This window comes from Triticum urartu, chromosome 2 (genome assembly GCF_003073215.2).
Source record: "Triticum urartu cultivar G1812 chromosome 2, Tu2.1, whole genome shotgun sequence".
Taxonomy (NCBI): Eukaryota; Viridiplantae; Streptophyta; class Magnoliopsida; order Poales; family Poaceae; genus Triticum; species Triticum urartu.
Genome location: NC_053023.1, coordinates 42,101,758 through 42,110,258, shown reverse-complemented (window position 1 = coordinate 42,110,258; position 8,501 = coordinate 42,101,758). Strand labels below are relative to the sequence as shown.

The 8,501-nt window shown below is 48.2% G+C and overlaps 1 long non-coding RNA gene across 5 annotated transcripts; it reads left to right on the top strand.

Annotated features, from left to right (window-relative positions):
- The first annotated feature begins 2,232 nt into the window (after positions 1-2,232).
- LOC125535537 lies at positions 2,233-6,125 on the top strand. 5 transcript variants are annotated; one of them, XR_007294717.1, is made up of 5 exons: positions 2,233-2,830; positions 2,898-2,993; positions 3,115-5,095; positions 5,172-5,267; positions 5,766-6,125. It is a non-coding gene; the product is annotated as an uncharacterized LOC125535537 (long non-coding RNA). The 5 variants fall into 5 exon arrangements; XR_007294718.1 differs by having other exon boundaries at positions 2,242-2,830; positions 2,898-3,202; positions 5,020-5,095; positions 5,766-6,123; XR_007294716.1 differs by having other exon boundaries at positions 2,914-5,095.
- The last annotated feature ends 2,376 nt before the right edge of the window (positions 6,126-8,501 follow it).

Sequence of the window (8,501 nt, the reverse complement as noted above, 5' to 3'; positions counted from 1 at the left end):
CTCCCAGCCATTTGACCTCAGTAACCTCTCCAAGTTACTGACCAGAAACTTACCTGGCGTGTAAAAACTTCTCTACTCACTACAAAAAAAAGACACATCCATAACATTTTGGGCCGAACAAAATTTTTTTTGTCATACATATGACACTTCTCTGATGATAATTGTGACAAAACCCAGTATTATCATAGATGTGGTGGGCTCCTACTTCTATGACAAAAAATCATGACAGAAAATGGGCTTTTCATCCTGGGCGGGCCGGAGACGCAACTGCATGACATTCTTTGGGCCGTCCATGACGGAAAAAACCGTGGTAGAAGCGAGGGCGAGGAAAATTTCGGCGAGTTCCCAGTTACGGTGGGAGGTCAGGGGCCGAGCGATGCGCGTTTCTCTCGTACACGTACGCGCGTGTGTGCGAGGCGTTGGCTCTAACTGAACCCGAGTGATTGCACTGCAGGCTACGCGTTACTGAACCCGAGCGATCGATCGATGGCTGTTAACTGAACCCGATCGAGTGATTCCTTCGCTACTGTTGCTAACTGAAGCCGATTGATTGGATTAACAGTGAGCGTTGCGGGGGGGCTTGGATGAACAGTGAGCGGTGGCGTTCCTGTGGATGAACAGGACCCCGTAGTGTGGTGGAGGGCTGGATGAACAGTAGATGGTGGAGGGGTGCCCATGGAGGGGTGGTTGAACAGGACCCGTGGTGTGGAGGGCTGGATGAATAGTAGACGATGGAGGGGTGCCCGTGGAGGGGTGGTTGAATAGGACCCCGTGGGTGTGGAGAGCTGGATGAACAGTAGACGGTGGAGGGGTGGTTGAACAGTAGCCGGTGGAGTAGCGCGCGGTGGAGGCTGGATGAACAGGAGCCCGTGGAGGCTGGAGGAGGTCGACGATGGAGATGAACAGTATCCCGTGGAGTCCCGTTTTGCGGTACGCCACACCCCTCCCGATGAACAGGACCCCCGTTTCGACCGTAGGAGGTCCGTTTCCTCCGTTTTGCGGTACGCCACACCCCTCCCGATCAACAGGACCCCCGTTTCGACCGTAGGAGGTTAGTTTCCTCGGTTTTGCGGTACGCCACACCCCTCCCGTTCAACAGGACCCCGTTCCGAACGTGGGAGGTCCGTTTCCTCCGTTGTGCGGTATGCCAGGCCTCGTTTCCATCGCCTGTTCCGTCCAAGCCCTCCCGATGAACACGACCACGCATTCCGTTCTGACCCAGCCGGTTGGCTCCAACGCGTTCCGTTGCCTCCCGATGAACACGACGCATTCCGTTGCATCCCCATGAACACGACGCATTCCATTGCCTCCCCATGAACACGACGCATTCCGTTGCCTCCCCATGATCATGACGACGACGTTGTTTCTCCGTTCTGACCCAGCCATGTACACGAGCCCTGGCCGTACGTATGCGCGAGTTGGCGTTCGAGACACCGCCCATATGTACACATATGTGGACGTATTTTCTTTCTTGCACCCTGGCCGTTGTACGTACGTGTACATGCTACGTGCGCGCCTCTACTACGACACGTGCGCGCCTCTACATCGACCAGTATGTACGTACACATTCGGGACCATAATGACAACGCTACGTACGCTTCGACCTGGTGGGTCCCGACTGTCAGGCACTTCCTTGCCTGCGAAGATGTAGCTGGTGGGTCCCAGCAGTCAGGGGGGCGAATCGTTAGTTTTTGCCCGGACGCACTTCCTTGCATGCGAAGATGTAGCCGGTGGGTACCAGCAGTCAGGGGGGCGAATCGTTTTTTTTGCTCGGACGCACTTCCTTGTGTGCGAAGGTGTAGCTGGTGGGTCCCAGTAGTCAGGGGGGCAAATCGTTTTTTTTTCGAACGCACTTCCTTGCATGCGAAGATGAAGCTGGTGGGTCCCAGCAGTCAGGGGGAAATGTTTTTTCCGCGAAATCACTACACCACAACACTTCATTGGGGGCAATTAACTGCCGGGAGAAATACTTGATCAGGGGCAAAACAACTGCCGGGACATTTGTTTCTGCCGGTACAAACATCTTGGGGTAGAGAAACTGCCGGGAGAACTTGAACAGTGGCGACACATGGACTGCCGTTACAATTTAGGGCACATCTTCTGCCGAGACAACTACACCACAGCCCATAATCTGCCGGGAATCGACTTTGACGCGACGTGAGACCAAAATATTGGGCCTACTAAGCGCGCGCGATGAGAGGAAAGCGCGCGAGTGGCCTAAACTTTGGCCCAAAAAATACACGCACGCGCCGGCCCTCCATCAGATAGCGCCGCCGCGCCCAAATCGACCCCCAAATCCTTCGTGCCCTCCACCAGACACCACCGCCGCCGCCCCCAACTAGACCACCGCCGCCGTCGCCCCCCATCATCCCATCCGACCTAACCATCCCGCCGCCGCCGAACGCCCTCCACCCGGAGCACTTGCGTCGTCGCCCCAAACCATGCCAGAGCGGCGGCGCCCAAGCACCGAATTGACCGCAGCCGCCAACCACTCCAGATCCAAGCCGGCGGCCGCCCTCCACCCAGACAACTATCGCCGCCCCCCCTCCCCAACCACTCTAGAGCGGCGCCACTGAGACGCCACTCCAGACCGCAAGCGGCGACCACCCTCCTCCGCCGAATGTCTTCCCTCACCACCACCCATCTCGCGAGCTTCCTCCCCGACCAGGCCTCCTCCCCACAAGCTTCACCGGAGAACCAAGCGGGGACCCCTCCTCTACGTCCTCTACCCCAGGCAGCGGAGCGTCGACCCTCCTCGCGAGCAGCTCTGCCTTTCCCTGGACAGCGCTGCCTTCTCTAATTCCTTGCTCCAACCATGAGAATTTGACAGGTGATATTTCCTAGATCACTGCAGAAATTGGTGTGTAGCTCTAAAATTGATGTATGTAGTCTATTAGTTTTTTTAGGTGACAGGGGAGTGGAGTTTGGGGGGCGTGCGTTCCGGCCGGCCCCTGGTTGTGCGATGCCAGATCTGCGCGGGATGTCGGCGAGAGGTTGGTGCTAGGCCTAGTGTGCCGCTGCCTGCTGCAGCCATGAGAAATAGCGTGCTACTACATGCTCGTGCCGGCTACATGGATTGATCGTATTCTTAATGGGCTGTGCTTTGATGCATAGGTAAAATTAAAAGTGCCAAAAACCTGGGTGCCCATGGCCTAGTTTGACCCCAACAAAGCTCCGCCCCAGGTTACCAAACAATAAATAGGTTTGTTTTGATGGTGTACTGAAGATTACAAGTATTGTAGATAATACACTTTGTTCATTTCAAGTATCAGTTAATTGACTGTTTATGCTTCACATTGCTCGAAGACTTGCGAAGCAGTTTTATGTGTTCTGTAGGGGTGGTATGCATCTCTTATTTTATTTCTCGGAAATAAAGGCTAAGACTATGAGTATCTGCATGTCCTATCAAATCATTATGCCTTCCAACATTAAGCAAAGTGTATGAGGCCTAGACTTTGAATATTTCCTATATTTGATGGTAGAGTTTTAGCAACTTCCTAGATTTCTCAATATCATGTCCAATAGTGTTTATAGTCTTTCTTTCATAGATTTTTACTCACACTTTAAAAGTGTTATTAACAAAATTTATGCGAGCTTAATGGAGCATTTGAGTTACACCAAAATGTCCAATAGCAATGGATTCTGTACATTGATAAAAGTCAACATATTGCCGGTTAAATCTATTTTCACCAAAATGGTAGAATTATATGTTCCACTGTGCACATCATAATATTTAGATTTCTATATGCCTTTTAACTACATTGACTTTGTCAAAACAATATTCTGCACTAGAAACAGTACAACATATCTCTGAGTCAACTTATGTATGCAGATTGTTAATATGAGGTGAAAAACTTTATCTCAAGTTATTATATGATCTTAGTTACTCCAGTTTTCAGTATGGTTGCTCTTGCCGGTCGACTTTAGCTTAGCCGCCATTTGTGAATGTTTTGAATTGATTTCTCTTCCTGTGTTTGTCGCTCTTCCTATTTCCATTCCCGATGCCATAGTAATATATAATTGTTTCTGATGAATATAAGACATTCAGTGTGCTTAAGGACATGGGCGAAATCAAGTATAATTTTAAGAGGAGCATTTATGAGATCGAGCATCTACATGATTTCTCAATGCAAAGCTCCAACCTGTGTTTGTGCACTTATTCTTCCAATATATTCTTAGGATATGCCTAACTACAATGTGACAGCTCCTACCTGTGTTTGTGCATTTATTCTTCCAATATATTCTTAGGATATGCCTAACTACAGTGTGCCAGCTCCTACCTGTGTTTGTGCACTTATTCTTCCAATATATTCTTAGGATATGCCTAACTACAGTTTTGTCACATGGATTCCTCCTTATTTTGTTATCAACTCACTTGAACTCAAAGTGGTCGGACCCTTCCCCGGACCCTGCGCAAGTGGGAGCTACATGCACCGGGCTGCCCTTTTTTTGTTAATGTTACTGACTTGAATTGTTTCTGAATGTATTAGGTATCAATTTGTCCATCTTTTACTAAATACAAATAAAATACAAAAATGTCGCAACAAAATGGGGTCTGATTTCACAACTAAACATATTTTCTATACCTCATTCTCAACTATATGCTCTAGATTATTATGTTATAGTTTAAAATTCAAATATAAAGATAATTACAATTGTGATCTGATTCACAACCTATATACAGGAACCTGCACCATTTTAGTCCATTTTAATCTGTATCCATTTTAGTAAACAACAAAGTTAGGCAAAATGGGAATACAGAGGAAAAAGGAAATAGCCCACCTAAAGATTTCCCCGTAACCATTTTGATTTGTACAAGTGGTAATTTAACCTTCCAGTATGCATATATTGTGACTTCACTTAGGATGGCAGATCTCAGGCTCCTTAAGCAAGCCCTTGATAGACATGAAGACCACTAAGTTCACATATTTGTGTGCTGAAAAAGTTTTGGCCCTCTGCTGTCACTGATTGTGTCCTAATTTTTTGTATAGGGACACTGATTGCTTATTTATCTTGCAGGGTTACTAAAATGCGGTGTCTACCTTGTGTTGGACAAACTTGAACTCCAGGTCTACCGGAGATTAGTGAAGAAAATGTGAGTGTAAACTTGTAGGTGTCTCGTCACAGTTTTACAGAATGAACCAATCCTTTTCGCTTTGCTTTATCTGCAGCCATATCATCCAGAGGGAGAAGGAACCATTTGAGGCACATCAAATCAAGCTAGAGGTCTCTGCAACCATTTTAGTCGAGTAGCAGTTTTGCGAAAGGTGACTGTGGCAAACATTTTATCCTGTTACAAGCACATTAGATGAAATGGCGTTTACTTGTTGGTGGCTTATTTGTATGCCTAACAAGTTGGGTGCTTTTCTTCAGGGTATGTCATAACCTCAACCTTTAGGTTACTATAAACAAGTTTGGAATGAACAAGAATATCAAATTATAACTTTTTACTATTTTGTTACTATAACTGGAATGGAATGAGGCTGTGTACGTTAGCCTGATTCAAATCCTTTTCATCTCCAATGAACGATCTGTGTACAACATCAGCCTTCATTCAAACTCCATGTACTGAATAATTTCACAGCTGTGTCTGCTACAGCCAACGCCCAACAGCAAGGCAAACAAGAAGGCATTAAAACACTTGTCCTTATGTGATGTAAAAATTGCATTTTTATTGTGCTTCCAGTACTAGTTGCATGTTCATGTATGTTACAACAGGTTTATTATGCTATAGAGCTCCATTTTGAGTTTCTGTTCTGTTGCAGGTTTCCCAAAGATACACTACTTGATGGAGATTTGGATGATCTACAAGCTGCTGAAGGTTTGCAAGATCTACTATTAAGTTGGTGGAGTGATAATGTAATGCGCCTTGTTTGTTGAACCTGGAGACATTGGCAAGTTCTGCTCATTTTGGTGGTTGTTTTGGCACATAGGCCACTATATGGCCATTTTGGTTGCGTGACACATTTCGAAACATATATACTTCTCCCTTTGTGGAACTACTTCATTTTGGTTGTGTGGCACATGTATCTAGAAACATTTATGTACTCTTTTTGTGGCACAATCTTCTTATATACATTCTTATGTTTATGGAATGAAGTTTAAGGTTTCTGATGAGACCTATATGTTACTTTGAAATGTATGTATAAATTGTGCGAGGTGCCTGATTGCTTAACATAATGAATGGAAATTTATCAGGAATGCATACAATAGTTTGCTAGTGAAATTGAAGTGCTGGCATCATAACTGCCGGGAAAACATGCATGTGCAGGCGCTAAACTGCCAGGCAATTGTAGTTTCATGTGTCCTGACAATCTGCCAGAGAAAACAACTGCCGCCAAATATAAGGGCCGGGCAGAGGAAACTGCCGGGAGAAGTGTATCTGCCGGGACAAGTAATCCCCGGCAGCAGTTCTTGTGGCGGTTCTATCTGCCGGGAGAAAAGCTATCCCGGCAGATTGTCTGCCCTTATAAGTATGTTCTCCCGGCAGTTTTTCTGTCCTTATATCAGTGTTGTGGTGTAGTGAATACAGTGGCCCGTCCAGTGGGTCCTAGCTGTCAGGTGGAGGAATCATTATTTTCCGTGTAATAAGGAGGCACTTCCTTGCTGCGGCCGTGGACCTAGCTGTCAACCTCTCCACGTACAGTCCACGTCCTATGGAAGTCGTTCCTTGACCATGTTGACCAGGCCGCGCCAAGAGCACCACAGCGGTGGACGACGGCGAGGCCTAGGAAGGGGACGACATGGAGCCGGGGAAGACGCGGCAGTGGAAGCCCGCGCGGAGAGGAGTACGAGGGTTCACTGGTTCGGCTGCGGTGTGAGGCTGCCATCACCGCAGGGCCTGGCCAGTGGTGGGAATAGTAGGGGGCGGTGAGGCCTCCGCGGCAGCACAGCCGGCCACGGGAGGCAGGAGCATGCGGCACGACCGGCGCTGCTTTGGGCGGCTGGAGCAAGAAGACCAGAGGTTGAAGAAGCACTACGGCCGTTGGATGGACATCGTATGGTCACTGTTGCTAGAATCGTTCATATTGACTAAGTTAACAAAGCCCTCCGTCCCCATCAACTTAGTTGGCCCACAAGTCATCCTCCCACTATGGTGGGTCCCAGCTAGCAAGGGGTATTCATTTTTTTGTGCGTAATAAGGAGGCACTTCCTTGCGTGTGAAGATATAGCTGGTGGGTCGGACATGTCAGTGGGGGGAACGTTTTTTCGTGAAATACAGAGGCCCTTCCGATGGGTCCCAGCTGTCAGGTGGAGGAATCATTATTTTGCGCGTACAGTCCATGGCCGATGGATGTCGTTCTTGACCATGTTGACCAGGCCGCGCCGAGAGCACCATGGCGGTGGACGACGGCGAGGCCTAGGAAGGGAACGACACGGAGCCGGGGAAGACTCGGCAATGGTTGCCCATGCGGTGGGGAGTACAAGGGTTTACTGGTTCGGCTACCATCGCCGGAAAATAACAGGATGTGTGGGTGAGTAGAGGAATGGCCTGGCCAGCAATGAAGTAGGGTGGGGCGGTGCGGCCTGTGCGGCAGCACAGCCGGCCACAGGAGGCAGGAGCAGGCAGTCCCACCGGAGATGGTTTGGGCGGCTGGAGCAAGAAGATCAGATATTGAAGAAGCAGCACAGCCGTTGGATTAGCATCCAACGGTCACTGCTGCTTGAATCGTTTGTGGACTAAGTTGACAAAGCCAAAGTACACGTCAACCTAGTAGACCCACAAGTTTGCCTCCAAATTTGTCCCAAACAGCATACAGCCCAAAATTTCTAGCCAGATTCAAATTAATTTTAAATCTAAATATACCTTAATTTAAATTCAATGAAATTTTACCCGCACAAAAACAATGAAATTTAAAATATCAAAATCCGAAAGAAAACAGTATTTTGGAACTAATTGCCTGTTTGCTCTATTTTTTCATTTTACAGCCCATTTATTATTACTTATAGCCCATTTCTTATTACTTATAGCCCATTTTCTGGGGAAAATGCATCCCTCCTCGTCTTGAAAGATTTCCGGCCCAGCAGGGCGTAGAAAAGCAAGTAGGCCTACATTGGTTATTCTGCAAAAAACAAAATAGCTGGCTAGCCATTTTCAGAAAGGAAAAAAACAAACTGGGCCGGTCATGTACTAAACATATGAAATAAAAGCCTGGGCCAGACGGGCCACGGGTCCCGCACAACCCAGTTGATACCCTTCTCCGTCCTGAAAAAACAAAATTACTGCGCGCGCTGCTGGGTCCCTACTATCATCCTCACCATGTACAGTCATCTCCTTATTCCCCTCGGTTGTTGACCATGTTGACAACACCGGAGGGCGGCGCCGCGGCGAGTGAACCAAGGCGGAGGACGATGGTAAGGCCTCGGACGGGAACGAACAGGAGCCGGGGAAGATCACAGCCAGCCGTGGGAGGCGGAGCAGGCGGTCCCGCCGGCGCTGGTTTGGCTTTGGCGGCTCGAGGAAGAAGAGACTGAAGAAACGCGACAGACGTTGATTGTCA